Source organism: Elephas maximus, chromosome 11 (assembly GCF_024166365.1).
Source record: "Elephas maximus indicus isolate mEleMax1 chromosome 11, mEleMax1 primary haplotype, whole genome shotgun sequence".
NCBI lineage: Eukaryota > Metazoa > Chordata > Mammalia > Proboscidea > Elephantidae > Elephas > Elephas maximus.
The window spans coordinates 83,184,395-83,204,444 of NC_064829.1; positions in this window are offsets into that span (position 1 = coordinate 83,184,395).

Genomic DNA, 20,050 nt, shown 5'->3' on the forward strand with positions numbered 1-20,050 from the left:
GATAGTTCATAAACTTATATGTTTCAGATGAAACAATACAGCTTCTAGAATAAAACGTATTTGCATTATTCATTACTTCAAGGTAGGCAAAAATCACTTTAAAAAGACAGACACAAAAAGCATTACCCAAATTAGAAATGTACTGTTATACAGTTTTTTACACTGTACATATAGCAATATACTATTATTTGTAGACATAATAAATTAAAGATGTACGTTATAAACTCTAGGACAACCACAAAAATATTTTGAAACAGGTATAAATAATGAGTGAACGGTGGTGATAAAATGAGAACCTAAAACCTCTCAAGCCACAAGCTGACAAAGAGATTTAAAAAAGAAAGAAATGGTGGAATAGAAAAAATAAGAAAGCAGTAGATTTTAATCTAACCATATTAATAATTACCTTAAATATAAATGGACTAAATATAATATTAAAATGCAGAAAATCTCAGATTGAACCAAAAAGAGTCAATATGCTCTCTGCAAGGTACCTACTTTAAATTAAAGGACATAAAAAAGGACATAGGTAGGCTAAAACTAATAAATAAGACATTTTACATTGACACTAATGGAAATGTGACTATATTAATATCATATAAACTTCAAAAGAAGGAAGAGTGCCAGGGACACAGAAAAACAATGCATAACTATAAAGGGTCCATTTACTCAAAAGGGCATAACAATTCTAAATGTGTAGGCATCAAACAACAGGGCTTCAAAATACTTGTTAGTTGCCATTGAGTCGACTTCAACTCATGATAACCCCATGTACAACAGAACGAAATATTGCCTGGTCCAGGTCATGATCATTCATACGCTTAAGTTCATTGTTGCAACCACTGTGCATTTTGAGTGCCTTCCAATTTACGGGCCTCATCTTCCAACACTACAGCAGACAATATTCTGTTGTGATCCATGTTGTTGTTGTCAGGTGCCCTCGAGTCAGCTCTGACTCATAGAGACTCTACGCACAAAATAACGAGACACTGCCTGGTCCTGCACCATCCTTATAATTGTTATACTTGAGACCATCGTTGCAGCCAGTGTGTCAATCCACCTCATTGAGGGCCTTCCTCTTTTCCGCTGACCCTGTACTTCTCCAGAGACTGATCCCTCCTGACAACATGTCCAAAGTATGTAAGATGCAGTCTTACCATCCTTGCTTCTAAGGAGCATTCTGGTTGTACTTTTTCCAAGACAGATTTATTTTTTTCTTCTGGCAGTCCATGGTACATTCAATATTCTTTGCCAACACCACAACTCAAAGGCATCAATTCTTCTTCAGTCTTCCTTATTCACTGTCCAGCTTTCATATGCATATGATGTGATTGAAAATAGCATGGCTTGGGTCAGGCGCACCTTAGTCTTCAAGGTGACATCTTTGCTCTTCAACACTTTAAACAGGTCCTTTGCAGCAGATTTGCCCAATGCAATGCGTCTTTTGATTTCTTGACTGCTGCTTCCATGGCCGTTGATTGTGGATCCAAGTAAAACGAAATCCTTGATAACTTCAATCTTTTCTCCATTTATCATGATGTTGCTCAATGGTCCAGTTTTGAGAATTTTTGTTTTCTTTATGTTGAGGTGTATCCATACTGAAGGCTGTGGTCTTTGATCTTCATTAGTAAGTGCTTCAAGTCCTCTTCACTTTCAGCAAGCAAGGTTGTGTCATCTGCATAATGCAGGTTGTTAATGAGTCTTCCTCCAATCCTGATGCCCTGTTCTTCTTCATATAGTCCAGCTGCTCGAATATTTGTTCAGCATACAGACTGAGTAGGTATGGTGAAAGGATACAACTCTGACACACACCTTTCCTGACTTTAAACCAATCAGTATCCCCTTGTTCTGTCCAAACAACTGCCTCTTGATCTATAAAAGTTCCTCATGAGCACAATGAAGTGTTTTGGCCTTCCCATTCTTTGCAACTTCATCCATAGTTTGTTATGATCCACACAGTCAAATGCCTTTGCATAGTCAATAAAACACAGGCAAACATCCTTCTGGTATTCTCTGCTTTCAGCCAGGATCCATCTGACATCAGCAATGATATCCCTGGTTCCACGTCCTCTTCTGAAACCGGCCTGAATTTCTGGCAGTTCCCTGTCAATATACTGCTACAGCCATTTTTGAATGATCTTCAGCAAAATTTTGCTTGCGTGTGACACTAATGATATTGTTCTATACTTTCCACATTTGGTTGGATCACCTTTCTTGGGAATAGGCATAAATATGGATCTCTTCCAGTCAGCTGGCCAGGACGCTGTCTTCCACATTTCTGGGCATAGATGAGTGAGCACCTCCAGGGCTGCATCCGTTTGTTGAAACATCTCAATTGATATTCCATCAATTCCTGGAGCCTTGCTTTTTGCCCATGCCTTCAGAGCAGCTAGTTGTGATCTGTAGGGCTTTTAATTAGCTAATTTTTGATTGTTGATGGATAGTCCTTTCTTCCTAGTCTGTCTTGATCTAGAAGGTCCTCTGAAACCTGTCCACCATAGATGACCCTGCTGGTTTTTAAAATAATGATGGCTTCTAGCATCATAGCAACACACAAACCACCACAGTATGACAAACTGACAGATGGGTGATGTGTGGTGCCTTACTGCTATAGGCTCCTTCATCTGCTTCCAGATTGGATGATGGTAGTAGAGAAAAATGACATTGCCTACTGAAATATCTCTTAGAAGAGTGAATTTATAGTTTTATAAATACAGTTCTTAGGTACCTCAACATTCATGAGTTTGCAATATTCATGAACTACAATTTTTGAAAAAAATTCTAGCATGAAGAAGAATCAGTGCAAGATGACATCCATTTTTCATTTTCTCATTCAACAAGTCTTAAGGAGTAAATATAGTCCATATAGGGAGTCCTGGTGGCACAGTGGTTAAGTGATCAGCTGCTAACCAAAAGGTCTGCAGTTCCAACCCAAGAGCTGCTCTACAGGAGAAGGATGTGGTAGTCTGCTTCCATCAAGATCACAGCCTAGGAAACCTGATATGGCAGTTCTACTCTGTCCTGAAGGATCACTGTGGATAGGACTCAACTGGACGGCAATGAGGTTTATAGTCCATGTGTCCAAGTCATTTGATTAAGAATCTGGAAACTCTTAATGGGTGGTGGAGGATGCTTGTACTTCTTCTGTTAACAACAACAAAAAAAAATGTAAAGCAATGTGAAACTCTGTTGTTTTTGTTTTTGTTGTTGTTGTGTGCTGTCAAGTTGATTCTGACTATGAGTTCGAAACTCAGGGAAAGACAAAGAGCCATAGGAAAAAATAACGATCATAATATTACCACAATGTTAGAAAGCATGGACTTTGGAGCAGCATGCTTATGTATGAATTCCAGCTATGACATTTATCCCAGTGGTTCTTGTTAAGTTACTTATCCTCTCTGTGCCTCACTGTTTTCATCTATGAGCATACAGTTAATAACAGATATAACCAGTTAACATATAAAAACGTGCTAGAATAGTACTGACAAGTGTTAGGTGTTGTAGAGGTGTTTTCCATATGAGAAAATATGGCATGACTTTAAACAACTTAAGACGTGTAGGAAAATAAATCAATTTAACCCTGATGCTTTAAACACTCTCTTTCAAAGGACATAGATTTAGTGAAAGAGGTTTACTTTTTTGCACCAGCTCAAGCTTTTGATTTGGAAATAAATAAACTTGCATAGTTATGTGTGAAGTTCTTCATTTTTTTTTTTTTTTTTAATTAAAAAAGTCCATAGGCAAGGCATGGAATAATATAAAGACTGTAATATTTAAGTAAAAATGTAATGGGATAACCTGCCAGCATACAGGTGAGAGGGTTTGAGGCAGTTTAGAGTTGCTGGTTTCCACATCCTATATAATGTGAAGTCAATAAATGTTTTATTTTGGGTGTAATATTGGTGGAATGAGAAATTGATGGCTAGACATATTTTTCATACTAAATCAACTTTAAAAAGGCTCCCTCGATGGCACAAATGATTAAGCACTGGATTAAGGCTGGCAGTTCAAACCCACCCCGAGATGCCATGGAAGTAAATCCTGTCAATCTGTTCCAAAAGGTCACCGCCCTGAAGACCCTACGGAATGCAGTTCACCTGTGCACGCGTGGTGTCGTTACGAGTCGGAGTGGACTCAGTGGCAACTGACCCCGCCAACAACAGCTGAAGAACAAAAGTAATGGTTAAAAAAACAACAAAAACTCAAGGAAGGAAAAGGAAGAGATAAATGGTATGTCTGAATGAAGTACCTCATCTTTCCCCATAGATAATGAACAGACATTATCTGAAGTTAATAAATAAAGGCATATATTTTAAATTATGGTGTTAACCACCGGAATAACTAAAGATAATATGTGTTTAGTGGCAATGAGAAATGGAAAAGATGTTTGTTGTTTAAATTTAACTAATTATTGGTTGACTTATTTTTTTAACATATACATACATTACTTTAAAATAAAAAGAAATGTAATTTAAGAGAAGTACCCAAAATACTGGGAGCTTACACTATGTCAAATAATGCCCAGGGTTATTTTCATGGATTGAAGGGAAGAAAAGGCAGGAACATTTGCCAGAATTATGGCCAAAATACTCCTTACATGGATCAAAAGAGAAAAAAAAAAAAATCCTGCATTTTCAATAAGGAAATATAATTTTAAATGTTATTTTCCTTTCCTTTTAAAAACAAGTTTTTCCTTTAAAGTCTTTAATCTTTACAGTCTTTACAAAGGAAATAAGAATATCGCCATAATTGAGATATAAGAAAACTTCAAATACAGGTTGATTTTTATGATTCCTAAGGGGAAAATCTGATAGTTATTTAGAATGAGAATCTGAATAACCATGATGTGTTGCATAGCTTTAAAAATAATTTGTTGGTGGCTGTTACAGTTTAAATCAGTAACTTCTTGCTTCTTTGTAAGGTAAATAGCTTTTTTGACTTCCAAATCACAAGGACAACTTAGGGTCAGGATAAGGTGTCTGGCTGATATGAAATAAACAAGACTGTCAAAATGGTAGAAGAATGGCACACACCTGCCCCAGATACTGACACAACCACCTATTTCTGGAAGTATTTGGACTCCAGGGAGTACTCAAAGGGTCCAGAGGCTACTTAGTCAACCAGCCAGTTCTGGAGTTAGTTAATTCTGGAATTCATAATTCAGTGCATATACAGCTGGTGCTTGCAGCCAGGGCATCTTTAAAATGTCTCTCTACCAGGAACTTTCAGTCCTAGCTCTTCCTGAGGAGACAGAAACACTTCTTTAAAAGCAGAAGGAAAAAGGAGGCCAAGGTTAAACAGTGCACTGGGAAGGTAGCAGAAATAAACAACAGGAGATAAAATAGCACCACTGAACTTTCTCAGGACTGCAGGTTCACAGGGACCCTGGGCTCCTATTTGGGTCACCATGCTGAAGATGACATGCTATTATGGTCTCCACTATTATTTGTCTCTTACTCAGCACAGAACAGAACTAAAAAAAAAAAAAAAACAGCGGCTACAATAATTGCTGGTGAAGGCTGTTCAACGTAGGCTAGCATTTCCTGAATATTTCAGAGAAACAGAGCTGCCTCGAAATTACCATCATTTTTAAATCTCACATTTTAACTCACTTGAAGAGTCATCTATGCCAACCTGCTCTAAAGGTTCACCGGAAAATCTGTCAATTCCACAGTATTTTTTAAACCCACGTTTAATTAATGAAGCCATATTGCAACAGGTTCTCACTCCACTTTTTTAATTTGATCTCCGTGGCATTCTAGGAACCTAAAGCTTCCATAAGCACACATTCCCAGGCTTTCCTTGTCACAGGGAATATATATTCATTTTCGAGTTGCAGAGGTAATTACAGTAACCAACAGATGCCTCTAGCAGCTAATCAAAGCGATAACCTGAAAGTTCCCAACTTCTCAGGAGACACCATCTTTGCCTCTAGCTGACGCGTGCCAAATAGCACAATGGCCCGCAGAGTAATGACTCCACCAGCCTCGATGAAGTTTGTAACTAACCCATCACTTTGTAAAAGCATTGTGAACGCAGCTTAAGAGAGGGGCTAGATAAAGAATTTCATAAAATAAGAAGACATCTGTTGCCTCCCGTTTCTGTGGAGCTTAATATTGCCAAGTTCCTGTGGATAGCTTTTGGTGCACTCGTATTTCTAGGACAGGCAGAAATCTTCCCAGTGAGGTCTTTAGAGTGTGAACATCAGAACTTCAATGGCCACATTATGAGGTAATAAATATAATACCGATGTGGGTCATTTCTTGAAATGCCCATCCTTCACATGGTAAAACACTGCAGCAGCTTCAAGCAAATCAAATTGAAGAAGAAGAAAAACACATATCTTGAAATAACAACCAAGGACTAACATTATTTCTTAGTAGACTAAAAGTACCCAGTGGCCGGAATTCCCTCAGGTTTTATTACTAGTATCCATTTCCGGTTCTTTGTTACACTTTATTGCCTCAAAACATTAATGCATTTGTCTGCAATGGCGCTTCTTCTTTCCGGCCATTTCCCACTGCATTAGGGACAAAAGCTCATCCAATGATGCCCATTCTATTTCAGCTTTATCACTTCACTATACTCAGAAGGGCTGGATGCAATTTAAAAAAATAAAGTGAAATAAAGCCGTGATTTCCACCATCTGAAACCTGCTTTGAAGACGCATGAAAAAAATGGCGGCGAAAGGATCCAGGTAGATAGAGGAAAGAAAACACTTCCACTTTAAAGGGCTTCTGCCTACTGAAACAGAAAACCAGCCTAGATTGTAAAAGCCTCCATGCTACAGTTTTCCAAGGCTAAATAGCAATTCACGGTTGGCGTTTTAATCTAAAGTTTCACTTTAGGGATTCTGACTTGGTTTAGATTTCAGAATTCAGGATATGCTAATGATGCTTTTTTCCCCAAATGCCTGTGCTTCCCATGATTCCATAAGGCTCACTCTATTTAATACCAAGGTGCTGAAAATGCATGTTGTTTCAATTTTGTTTATTATTCTTCACTGACCTTTCCAGTTCTTTATGTGACTTTCCCTATCTTGCCTCACACCTACGCCTTACCTATCCTTCCAAGTAATTCCTTTGAGGAGTTCCTCTCCATTGAAACCTGGTAGCCCTTTATCATCCTTCCTGCCATACTGTGTGTTGGTCCTTAGCTTGTATCGCTTATATCATTATTCATGAAATCTCAGAACTATGGAACATTTGTAGTTGGGATGAAGTAGGAAAAGCAGAGGTCCCCAAGTTGGAAGAGAGGCATGTGGGTGTTCCAGTCTTCAGCCTATAGTCTGTACAACCATTAGCTACATATTGCCCTTTTCTGAACTCCAGTTTTCTCACTTCTACAGAGGGGTGCAGTCCTACTCACAAGATTGTTGTGTGAAATGAGAGAACATACATGAACGGTTATCCCGCATCATTCCACTGAAACAGTTACTCAAAACAGGGTACCGTGGCTTCTCCACTCCTCCGTTCTTCTCTGCTTCCGGACAACTTGGTGTACAACTCTGCATTGACATGATTACATTGTGTTAAAGTCTGTTAGTTTTCCCTACTTGGAAGTCAGTGTCTCAAAGACAATAACTTGCTTATTTACATTTGTAGTTTTCTCTAAAGGAAAGAAATAATAAATATTAAGCCTTTACTAACATTGCTGTTACGTTGTTAGGTGCCCTAGAGTCGGTTCCCAGTCAGAGCTGCCCCGTCCTACTCCACCCTCATAATTGTTGTTTTGCTTGAGCTCACTGTTGCAGCCACTGTGTCACTCCACCTTGTTGAGGGTCTTCCTCTTTTTCACTGACCCTCTACTTTACCAAGCATGATGTGCTTCTCCAGAGACTGGTCCCTCCTGATAACACGTCCAAAGTATGTGCTTCTAATGAGCATTCTCACTGTACTTCTTCCAAGACAGATTTGTTTGTTCATCTGGAAGTCCAGGATATATTCAGTATTCTTTGCCAAAACCATAATTCAAAGGTCCAAGTAAAATGAAATCCTTGACAACTTGAATCTTTTCTCCGCTTATCATGATGCTGCTTATTGGTCCAGTTGTGAGGATTTTTTGTTTTCTTTATGTTATGGTGTAATTCACAGAATCCTTAGAGTAAGACCTCCAAAACCAGTGAGCTTGGAGGTGGGACTTCTGATACGTCTCTTTCTATAGGTGTAGTCAATTTGATTCCTGTGTATTCAGTCTGGTGAGGTCCATGTGTATAGTCCCCGTTTATGTTGTTGAAAAAGGTATTTGAAATGAAGAAGTCTTGGTCTTGCGAAGTTCTGTCATGCGATCTCCAGCATAGTGTCTATCCCCAAAGCCATATTTTCCAACTACCAATCCTTCTTTTTTTCCCAGTCTGCAAGTTCTCTTTTTACTTTTTGTTGAAGTCTTTTCATGAGCATAAGTGTTAATTTTTAGAGGATCCCAGTTATCTAGCTTATCTTCTGGAGTTTGTGTGTTGTTGGTTGTGGTTTGTATCCTGTTAGTGCCATGTATTTGGGCCTCTAGCGTCGATCCCATTTTTTCTTCTGTGAACTTCATAGTTTTGACTTTATATTTAGGTCTTTGATCCATTTTGAATTAGTTTTTGTATATGGTATGAGATACGGGTTCTGTTTCATTTTTTTGCAGATGGCCATCCAGTTTTGCCAGCACCATTTGTTAAAAAGATTATTTTTTACACCATTTGATGGATTTTTGGCCCTTGTCAAAGATGAGGTGACTGTAGGTGGGTGGATTTACATCTGGGTTCTCAATTCTATTTTATTGAAGTGGCTGTTAAGTGAGTTTTGTGCATTTATTGAAATAATCATGAGTTGGTTTTTTTTTGTCTCTAGTATGACGCATTACATTGATTTTTGAATGTTGAACCAGCATTGCCTTCCTGGATGCACTCCATTAGGTCGTGATACGTTATCCTTTTTATAAATTGCTAGCTTGGCTTTGCTAATATTTTGCTCAGTAGTACTGCATCTATGTTATAAGGGTATTAGTCTGTCGTTTTCTTGTCTCATTTTTAGCTTTTGTACTAGAGTACTGATAGTCTTGTAAATTGCATTGGGAAATATATCCTCCTCTTCTATTGTCTAGAATATTTGGTGTAGAATTGTTATTATTCTTTCCTTAAATGTTTGGTAGAATTCACTGGTAAAATCGTCTGTGCATGGAGTTTTCTTTTTTTTGAAGGTTTTTAACTTTGAATTTAATTGCCTTAACAGATATAGGACTATTCTGGATATTTCTTTCTTCTTGAGTGGGTTTTGGTAGTTTGTGTCTTCCAAGGAATTGGACCAATTTTACTAAGTTTCAGAATTCCTGAGAACAGGCTTGTTTATAATATTCCCTTCCCTTTTAATGTCTGTGAGTTTATTATTGCTGTCCCTTCTTCATTTCTGTTTTTATAATTTGTATATTTTCTTCTTTTTTCATCAGTCTGCTAGAGGTTTATCAGTTGTATTGATTGTTTCAAAGAACTGTTTTATTTCTTTGATTTTTCTCTAGTATTTCTGTTTAGTATCACTAATTTTGATCTTATCTTTATTATTTCTTTTTTTGTGCTTGCTTTTGTTTAAATTGTTCTTTTTCCTTTAGTTCTAAAAGATGAAAGCTTATTTCGCTAATATGAAACATTATTTTCTAATGTAAACACTTAATACTACAAATTTCTCTCTAAGCACTGCAAAATGTTTGGTATGATGTATTTTCATTTTTACTTAGTTGAAATATATCTTAATTTCCCTTGATGTTTTCTATTGACTTCTGGGTATTTAGAAATGTGTTCTCTAATTTCCAAATATTTGGAATTTTTTGGAAATTTTTCTATTATTGATTTTTAGTTTTATCTGATTATGTCTGTGAACATTCTTTGTATGATTTCTATCTTTTTCAATTTGTCAAGGCTTTTAAATGGTACAGCACGGGCTCTCTTAGTGAATGTTCCACATGTACTTGAAAAGAAAGTATATTTTTCTGTTGTTGGATGGCATGTTCTAAACACGTCATTAGGTTTCTTTGGGTTATAGTGGTTTTCACATCTTCTATATTCTTACCGATTTTCTGTCACTTATTCTATCAATTCATGAGAGAGGAGTGTTGAAGTCTCCAACAATAATAGCAGATATGTCTATTTCTCCTTTACGTTCTATTAGTATTTTGAAGTTCTATTATTAGGTGCATACATATATTCAGAATCTCCATGACTTCTTGTAGAATTGATTTCTTTACCATTTAGTACTATCCCTAAGCAAGTTAAAAATCCAGTGGGGCAAATTCCAGTTGGTTTAAAGACCTGAGGATAATAATCTGTGCCTCAGTGCTTCACTGCCTGGGCCTGTGGGGGCTGTGCAGTCGCTGCCTCTCCCCTCAAGACTACATTGGCCTCTGCTTCTGTCCTGTTTCCTGCTGTAGAGCTCCAGAAATCTGACAGCCTTCTTTCGTTTTATTCCTTTCAGTCCGTGGTAGCAGTGTCTCTGCTGATACAACATTCTCGAAAACCTCACAAGTCTCCTGTATATGCTGTGGGGATAAGTACCAGTAGACAAGAGGACCCTCCGCATCCCTATTCCTACCTCCACTGAGGTGGCAGAGTGGATACATGAATCATAGACCTAGTCTCCTCAGCAAAAGGTCATTCAGCCATACCCTCAGCCCGCTCTCGAGAGCATTTTTTCCCAATCGTGCAGTTCCTAATATTAGCATCCTTTGAAATCTAGATAAATGAAGAACCTCCCGAATCATCAAGTGCTGGTTTCTTTTTACTCAACAATGCCTCCCTCAATTTATCTCTCTCTTCTTGCATTTTACAACAAGCAGAGAAGAAGCCAGGCTGCACCTTCAACACTTTCTCTGGAAGTCTCCTCAGCTACATATCCAAGTTCACTGCTTAAAAGTTTGCTTCCTACACAATTGTAAAACACAGCTCAGGCAAGTTCTCTGCCACTTCCTAACAAAGAATGTCTTTTCTTCAGTTTCTGATGACATATTCCTCATTTCTTTCAGAGCACTCACCAGAAGCACCTTTAACATTCATATTTATGCCAACATTCTGTTCATGGTGATATATGTATTCTCTCAGATTATAAAGTTTTCTCTACAGTGTGCCTCGCTTCCTTCTGAATTTTCACCAGAATCTCCTTTAAAATCCATACTTCTGGTCTCGGAGAACATCTAGCTCAACTATGGCATAACATAGTTTATAAAGAAAATGGTCTACATTCTACTTTGGTGAGTAGCTTCTGGAGTCTTAAAAGCCTGTGAGTGGCCATCTAGGACACTCCACTGGTCTCCCACTTTGGAATCAAGGAAGAATGAAGAAAACTAAAGACACGAGGGAAAGATTAGTCCAAAGGACTAATGGACCACATCTACCATGGCCTCCACCAGACTGAGTCCAGTACAACTAGATGGTGCCTGGCTACCACCACTGACTGCTCTGACAGGGATCACAATAGAGGGACCTGGAGGGATCTGAAAAAAAATGTAGAACAAAATTCTACCTCACAATAAAAGACCTGACTTACTAGCCTGACAGAGACTGGAGGAATCCTGAGAGTATGACCCCCAGACACCATTTTAGCTTGGTAACGAAGTCACTTCAGAAGTTCACCGTTCAGCCAAAGATTGGACAAGCCCATAAAACAAAACAAGACTAAAGGGGCGCACCAGCCCTGGGGCAGGGACCAGAAGGCAAGAGGGGAGAGAAAAGCTGGTAATAGGGAACCCAAGGTCAAGAAGGGAGAGTATTGATGTGTCATGGGGTTGTTAACCAATGTCATAAAACAATATGTATACTAACTGTTTAATGAGAAACTAGTTTGTTCTGTAAACCTTCATCTAAAGTACAAGAAATATATATAGAATTATATAGAATTTATATAAATTTCTGTAATTTTTAAGTGAAAAAAAAATCCATAATTCTACCAATACTCTCTTCAAAGCAAACCTGGCTTGCTTTTTTTTTTTTTTTTTTTCTCCTGCTTTTTAAAAATTTGCAGCCTCTTCCCTTTATCCAATTCCACGGCCACTTGGACATTTTTAGTTATTTGTTACAGTGACACCCCACTTCTGGTTTTAAAATGTGTATCAGTCAGTGTTCTACTAGAGAAACACAACCAGTAGGATTTGTAAGGAATTGGCTTATGTGATTGTAGAGACTGACAAGTCCAAAATCTATAGGGCAGGCTGGTAGCTAGAAACTCTCAGGGAAGGGATGATGCTACGGTCTTGAGATAGAATTTCTTCTTCCTTAGGAAAATCTCAGATTTTGCTTCTCAGGCTTTTCAACTGATTGGATGAGGCTTATCCAGATTGTGAAGAATGATCTCCTTTACTTGAAGTGGATTGGTTGTACTATAAAATACCACATCTACAAAATACCTTCCCAGCAATACCTGGGTTAGTGTTTGAATAACTGGGTACTGTAGCAGGGCCAAGTTGACATACAAAACTAAATATCAAACTCACCCATGAGTGTTTGCCTAGTTGTGTAGGAAAAAAATCACCATCAGATCTCATTGTGTCAACTCAGAGCTAAGGACTAGGAGGCAAGGGAGGCTGACACACTAATTATTTACCATGATAGACTTAATAGTAAAAAAAAAAAAAAAAAATCAGTCCTGATCCAGAGTGTCTCATGTGTGCAATCAGGGTAAATTAATAAAGATGAATATTGAAAAACCAACAGTAATTTCAGACTTACTGGACCAGTTGAGATTGGAGGACTCCCTGAGACTATCACCCAGGATACTCTTGAAACCTTGAACAGAGAAACTATCCCCTGTGGTCATCTTTTAGTGAAATAACAGGTTGGAAAACAAAATAAAGACTATTATGCATGAGTGTGGTTCTCCAGTGAAAAAAATCTATCCGAGACCAAAAGGTCAATAGTTACTTTAAACCAAAGATAAAGGAGGCAGGGAAACTGGAGTACTGAAAATGGAACAACCAGAATGCAATTAAAGAAAATGTTAATACATTGTGAAAAATAGTAACTAATGTCGCTGAACAATTTGTGTAGAAACTGTCAAATGGGAACCTAATTTGCTGTGTAAACTTTCACCAAAAACACAGTAAGTATTACTTAAAAAAAAAAAAACAACACTAAGTAATAGAAATAAAAAAAAAGCAATTTAGGGAAAATTTTACATGTTTTATTAAATATTACCAATAATTTATTGCTGTAACTCAGTTGAAAGTCTCAACATCTGTCAGCTATGGATAAAACTTGTTTAAACTCAGTGGATTAATATGAAGTAAAACTGTATAGGGTTTATCCTTCACTAATTCTTTGGAAACCCTGGTGGTGTAGTGGTTAAGAGCTATGGCTGTTAACCAAAAATTCAGCAGTTTGAACCCACCAGGCACCCCTTGGAAACTCTATGGGACCGTTCTACTCTGTCCTATAGGGTCACTCTGAGTTGGAATCGACTCATCAGCAACCGGTTCGGTTCGGTTAGTGTTTATTCTTCAGTCAAACTGGCCACATGATACACTTTCGTTCCTTCATTCATGATTCTCTTTCTAATGAAGTTATTTTTTAGGAGACTTTTTAAATTAAATTTATATTTTTATTAAGTTTTTCTATAATATGAAGTACATAAAAAAAATCGTTGCTATTTGTTAAAAATGCCCCCTTTCCCTGACTGGGTTCTTCATACAGGCTTTATGTGTTTTTTCTTTATTGCATTGACTAACTAGTTTATTAATTATTGTTATCAAGGTGTTATTTATTTTATTTGGGCCTTGAGAATATATCCATGAACAAGTCAGGTAGGACCCCTGCACTCATGGAGTTTAAGTTCTTGTACTGGGAGACAGAAAATCAACTGAACAATAAATCCGATTTAATATTTTGCACAAAGGAACATTCCGCCCAACCTGCAGTATATTCCAAGCCTCCTGCCCAAAATTACCCTGAAACACACTTGCCTTGGAAGATGAGAAATTCAGTAACCCTTTCTGCTTATGCTGACGTCCCACCGTAGCCTGTAAAGGATTGCTGAGGGCTTTTCTTCTGTGTCTGTGTGTATGTGTGTTTTCACTATGCGTAGCTTAGCCAAATTATAGGATATTTTAAGAATACTTAGGATTTAATCAGTTCATTTTCTGAGTACTTCTTTTGGGGAGCAGAAATAGAATTAAAATGCTGACCCCAATGGATCAGAATCTTCAGTTTGTTACTTACCACTGTCCAGTTTACTTCCATGGTTGCTGCTGGCAAATTTTTACCAAATATTTAATTTTATATATTCATTTGTATATTTATTTAATTTATGCGTGTATGTATTTTGGATCCCTGGTGGTGCAGTGGTTAAGCTCTTGGCTGCTAACCAAAAAGTTGGCCCTTGAAATCCGCCAGCTTCTCCTTGGAAACCCTGTGGAGCAGCTCTCCTCTGCCCTATAGGGTCTTTAGGAGTCTGAATCAACTCCATGGGAAGGGGCTTGGTTTGGTTTGGATTTGGTATGTCTTTTTCTTTTTTGTGTCCATTTTTCTTAGGTGTTGCATGAGCAACAGACTGTAGCCATGCTTTCTTTGTTTACCTGAAAATCTGCCACTTAATAAAAACCAGTTCCCTGAATGTTCCCTGGAACAAAACTCTTGAATATTCCTTAACAAGTGATCTTTTCTGTCTCTCTACTGCGTCCATAGATATTCCAATAGATGATATCTGTCAGCTTCACACAACCATATCTGTAGGCTCTAGATGAGTATCTGAAATCAATAGAGATGGAATCCTGGTAATTAAATTATAGCACTTACATATAATTACACTTATGTAAAAAATATCCACCCCTACTCAGAGCTACTCCTGGATATGATAGACATAAATCTTTGTAAGTGATCAGTTCTCCTTGGGGTTGGTAGGGAGAGGGGGAAGAGCATTAATTTTTAAAATTATGCTGGGAAAATTAGGATACTGGAACTGTTTCATTTCAGAGAAATCGTTTGATTCAAGCTGCAGCTTTAAACAGGTTCTTTTCAGTATTTTTTATCTTTGAAAATTAATTGTGATGGAATTCTTTCTATGGAGCCTTATAATGAGAGACTATTCTCCTTTTTTTTGCTTGAAGATTGAGATAAGCAGACCCTTAGACTCAGGGGCAGTGCACACACATCTTTGTATCATCAAGAGTGGACATAATGTTTGGCACCTAGTAAGCATTTAATCAAGGAGCCCTGATGGTGCAACAAATAAAGCACTTGGCTGTTAACCAAAAGGTCCATGAGAGAAAAGACCTGGAGATCTCTCTCATAAAGATTACAGCCTAGGGGGCAGTTCTACTCCATCACATTGGGTGGCTATGAGTCAAAAACCGACTCCCTGGAACCTAACAACAAGCATTTAACCAGGAGCTCTGGGATGCAAGGGTTAAGCACTCAGCTGGTCACCAAAAGGTCAGAGGTTCAAACCCATCCAGTGGCTTAGCTGGTGAAAAGACAGCAAGCTGCTTGCATAAAGATTACAGCCTAGGAAGCCCTACGGGGGCAGTTCTACTCTGTCCTATAGGGTTGCTATACTTCAGAATTGACTCTGTAGCACACAAGTACTGCAAAACATTTAATCAATGAGTGGATGCCTTTCTGAATAAGTTGATTAATTAATTAAGACAACATCAGAAAAGTACCTTGATCTCCAAAACATTCAGTCATGTAACCTAGATGATTACATTGTATTATACAGATTGATGTGAAGACTGGGTGTTTACCACCTCAGAAATTCAAAAGGCCCAAGACTGTGCAAGCTTGCAAGAAGGTCGGCTTCGGGGTCTGACTGGCGGACAAGGTGGAAGCTAGTCCTCCCTTAAAGAGTTGAGCCACTATGATGAATTGCTCAGGTGGAAAGGAGACTGAGGACACCTGGGGATCAAAGTAGATTGAGTAGAATATACTTTATAACTGTACATAACTTTAGCATGTCTTTTGATGATTATTAAATGGTAGGGGCATCGAGGGCCATCAATGGAAGAGACAGGAAAATCTGCAGGGGATGGAGGCTTTGGAGGGAGAAAGGGGGTACCCTAACCCTAACCCTGGGAACAGTCAGATTTTGTTCAAAGCCTCTAGGGGAGAAAGTACTAATTAGCTACTCTACCTGAGGCTGAGAGAACCAAAACTAAAACCAAACTTGATTCCAGCTCATAGGACCATGTAGGACAGAGTAGAACTACCTCATATAGTTTCCAAGGAGTGGCTGGTAGATTTGAACTGCTCACCATTTGGTTAGCAGCCCTAGCTCTTAACCTCTGCACCACCAGGGCTCTATGGCTGAGGGAAGGGACTATAAGCAATGATATCCTCAGGCTGTAAAAGAAAACCCTCCAAAACTCCATCCCAGTTTAATGGCAGTTTGTTTGTCTTAGTTTGTGATAAATTCAGTCAAAAGCTAGTGCCTATTTGGGCCACCTTAACAGAATTATAGTGCTCACCACAAAGGCACCAACCAACCTACACCTGGAGTTGTTTATCTAGGCTACATCTCATGCAAGGGGCTTGTCTCTGGCTGATGAGTCTCTATAACTGAGAGGGTGAAGAACAGAAAACCACTTAGGGTTGAGATTGATTGAAGGAACTGAGGGGAAAAATTACTCAGGGACCTGTGAAAGGGGGGTGGTGTGTGATAACTCTTTCCAAATAATTGGTGCCCTGCCCAGAGGAAGAGGTAAGAGAGCTAATTTATGCTGCTTCAAACAGATGAGCTGAGAGTAAGTTATTTCAGTGTGGCAGTTTTCTGTTCAATATAGGGAATTTTTTTTTTTTTGTCAATTTGAGTTGTCTAAAAGAAGAGGCTACCCTGGAAGCAGTGAGCTCCCATTAATGGAATGCTCGGGCAGAAGGAGAAGAACATGCTGAGGGGACCTCTGCATTGAGTACCTTGATCAAGATGTCTGATAGTGTGTTTCAACTCTAACTCTTGATGGCTTTATGCATTCCCCCTCCACTTTTTTTCTCCTTACAAGCATTTTTAAAATTTAATTCAATGCTTACTCTTTAAATTATCTCTCCTCTTCTTCCTGTCCTTTAACTCAGTGCACAAAATTTATCACTTTTCTCTTCTCCACTTTTTTCACATACAAATCATATCTCATTTCAACAAGCCTTAAGAAATTTTCCTTAATCAAATATTGGCCCAAATATGTGACCACTGGTCATTGCCCAGTGTCTTAGTTATCTAGTGCCGCTATAAAAGAAATACCACAAATGGATGGCTTTAACAAACAAATTTATTTTCTCACAGTTAAGGAGGCTAGAAGTCTGGCTTCAGGGCATGGGCTCTAGGGGAAGGCTTTCTGTCAGCCCTGGAGGAAGGTCCTTGCTTCTTCAGCTTCTGTTTCCTGGTTCCTTGGAGACCTCCATGTGTCTTGGCATCTATCTTACTTATCCTATCTCTCCTTTGCTCGATTGTTTAATCTCTTTTGTATCTCAAAAGAAATTGACTCAAGATACACCCTACACTAATCTTACCTCGCTAACATAACAGAGACAACCCATTCCCAAATGAAATTACAACCACAGGCGTAAAAAGGAAAAAACCAAACTCGTTGCCAACAAGTCAATTCTGACTCATGGTGACCCTATAGGACAGAGTAGAACTGCCCCACTGGGTTTCCAAGGAGTGTCTGGTGGATTCGAACTGCCGACTTTTTGATTAGCAGGCATAGCTCTTAATCACTATGCCACCAGGGTTTCCAAAACCACTAGCATAGAGATTAGGATTTAAAACACATATTTTGGGGGGACATAATTCAATCTATAACACCTAGTTACAAAAATCTTTGCAAATTGCAGTTTTCAGTAAGATCATGAGCCTTATCATAGGATTGAAATGTTTTACCAAATGTGCCAGACCCACAGTTTGGCTTTGTCAGGGTTCCACTGGTGTCCTCGTCATGCTTCTGAAATCAGTGATGGGATGAGCACAGACCTGGAGAGATGGAGCCAGGACCACATTCCTGAAAAACACTCAGGTTTACTTCTAAGCACAATATGAGCCAGCTTTGCTAATCTAGGCACATTTCCATGACTCTCGTTAAGCTAGCTCTTCTCTGCTCCATTCATTGGGTTGCTCTCCAACTGTAATCGTGCCACTCTGCAAATCGCTACCCTTAAATTTGTCACCTGTTGAAGTATTTCTCATTTATTTATTAATTCATTCTTAAAAAAAAAAGTTTTGGGTTAGGATCTATGTCTGTATCTATCCAAAGCAGTGCAAAATGAAAGATACACATTTAATCTCCTTTTAAGGAGCACTGATGGCAGAGGTTAAGTAATTTGCTGCTAACCGAAAGGTCAGCAATTTGAACCCACCATGCTCCTCAGAAGAAAGATGTGGCAGTCTGCTTCAGTAAAGATTACAGCCTGGGAAACCCTATGGGGCAAGTGCTTCTACTCTGTCTTATGGGGCCACTATGAGTCAGAGTCAACTCAATAGCAATAGGTCAATCTTCTTTTAAGTTGTATGGTCCAAGGAGCCTAGAATATGCTTTTGCCCACCAAAATATCTTGGAAGTATTATCCATCTCCTTCCATGAGTTATAAAAAGTGCGTTGGTCTTGAAATTGGAGGATCTGAGTTTCAGTACAAGTTCTGACAAGTATGTGGTTTGAGGCTTTAACTTTTACCAGCTATAAAATGAGAATAATACTGGTCCTATCTAGGTCACAGAGACCTGGTGGTGCAGCAGTTAAGAACTCGGCTGCTAACCCAAAGATTGGCCACTCGAATCCACCATCCACTTGTCGGAAACTCAACAGTTCTATTCTGTCCTATAGTCTCTATGAGTTGAAATTGACTGAAGAGGAATGGAGTTTTTTTTTTTTTTTTTAATCTAGGTCATGTGTATTACAAGAGGAAAAATAGAATAGACACATAAAGTGCTTCACAATTACCAAATTTTATTCCAAATGTATTTATGTCTTTGAACCCATCACATACATCTTAAAATGTAAACTAGGTCTATAAAATGCTAATTAATATGGCTATTGTTATTATAATTTATATTAGTGTCATCAAATTAGTATTTTTTAATTAATCTTCCTTTAACATGGAAAATTTAGTTGGTCATGAATTACATGAGACACACACTAAAAAGGTAGAAGGCATATATTTAAAATCTAAATAATAAATGATCATAAAGATACTGTGCTTAGTATAGCAAGTTCTTTCTCAGAGTTGTAATTGTGCTATAGATAATGGCTATGTCTACATGATGTCAAAACATTTGAAGCTTTCAATTATTTAGATATTTGGCATTAGTAAATAACATGGATTTTTCACTTTCTATCCATGGAGACACATTTTACTGTACATTGTTGTCGTTGAAATAAATGAGAGAGATTATTTGGCTGCTTCACAATTTCTCTAGGCATTTGGAGAAAAGATGAATAAAACCAAAGAATCATTACTGAGTTGGAATTTCACATTTTAAGAAACAGTGTGGTAAAGAGAGCAAGGATACAGGAGGTAGAGCTGCTAATAAAAAATATAGTCTTCCCGCATTGGCAAACGTACATCACACTTGTTTCTCTGGATCCAAGAAAAATATTGTCCAGACTTAGCACTTGTCCTCCCAGAGAGAAAGGACAAAAAGTATAATCCCCGGATTATCTCAACCTCTGCTGGTCCATCACCTTCCAAGATGAGTTGAAGGACCTTGAAATAATCCTACGATAATCAAACCCTGCTCTAAAATGGTGAAGATTTGGCCACATGGGTATCAGGAGACCAACTACACTGCATATAACCCTTGTAATTTTTTTATACCATCAGAACCCTGGCTCACTCTATGGGTGGTTATTAATCATACTCATTTTAAAGATAATTTAGTTTTAATACATTGTCAATGCAATTCTCTAGGGTACATAAAAAGTCATCTATCTTGTGCACATCTGCTTAGTTCCATTTCTTAGTCCTGGAGCAGCTGTCTAATATTTCTGTTCTTAGCTAAGGGATGTGACCTAAAGTTGAGATGTGTAAAGTGCATCCTGGTTGGCTTCAGAGTGTCGCAACGCCCAAATGTCTTTGGGGTCACTGCTTAAAAATGGTGCCAAAGAGTAA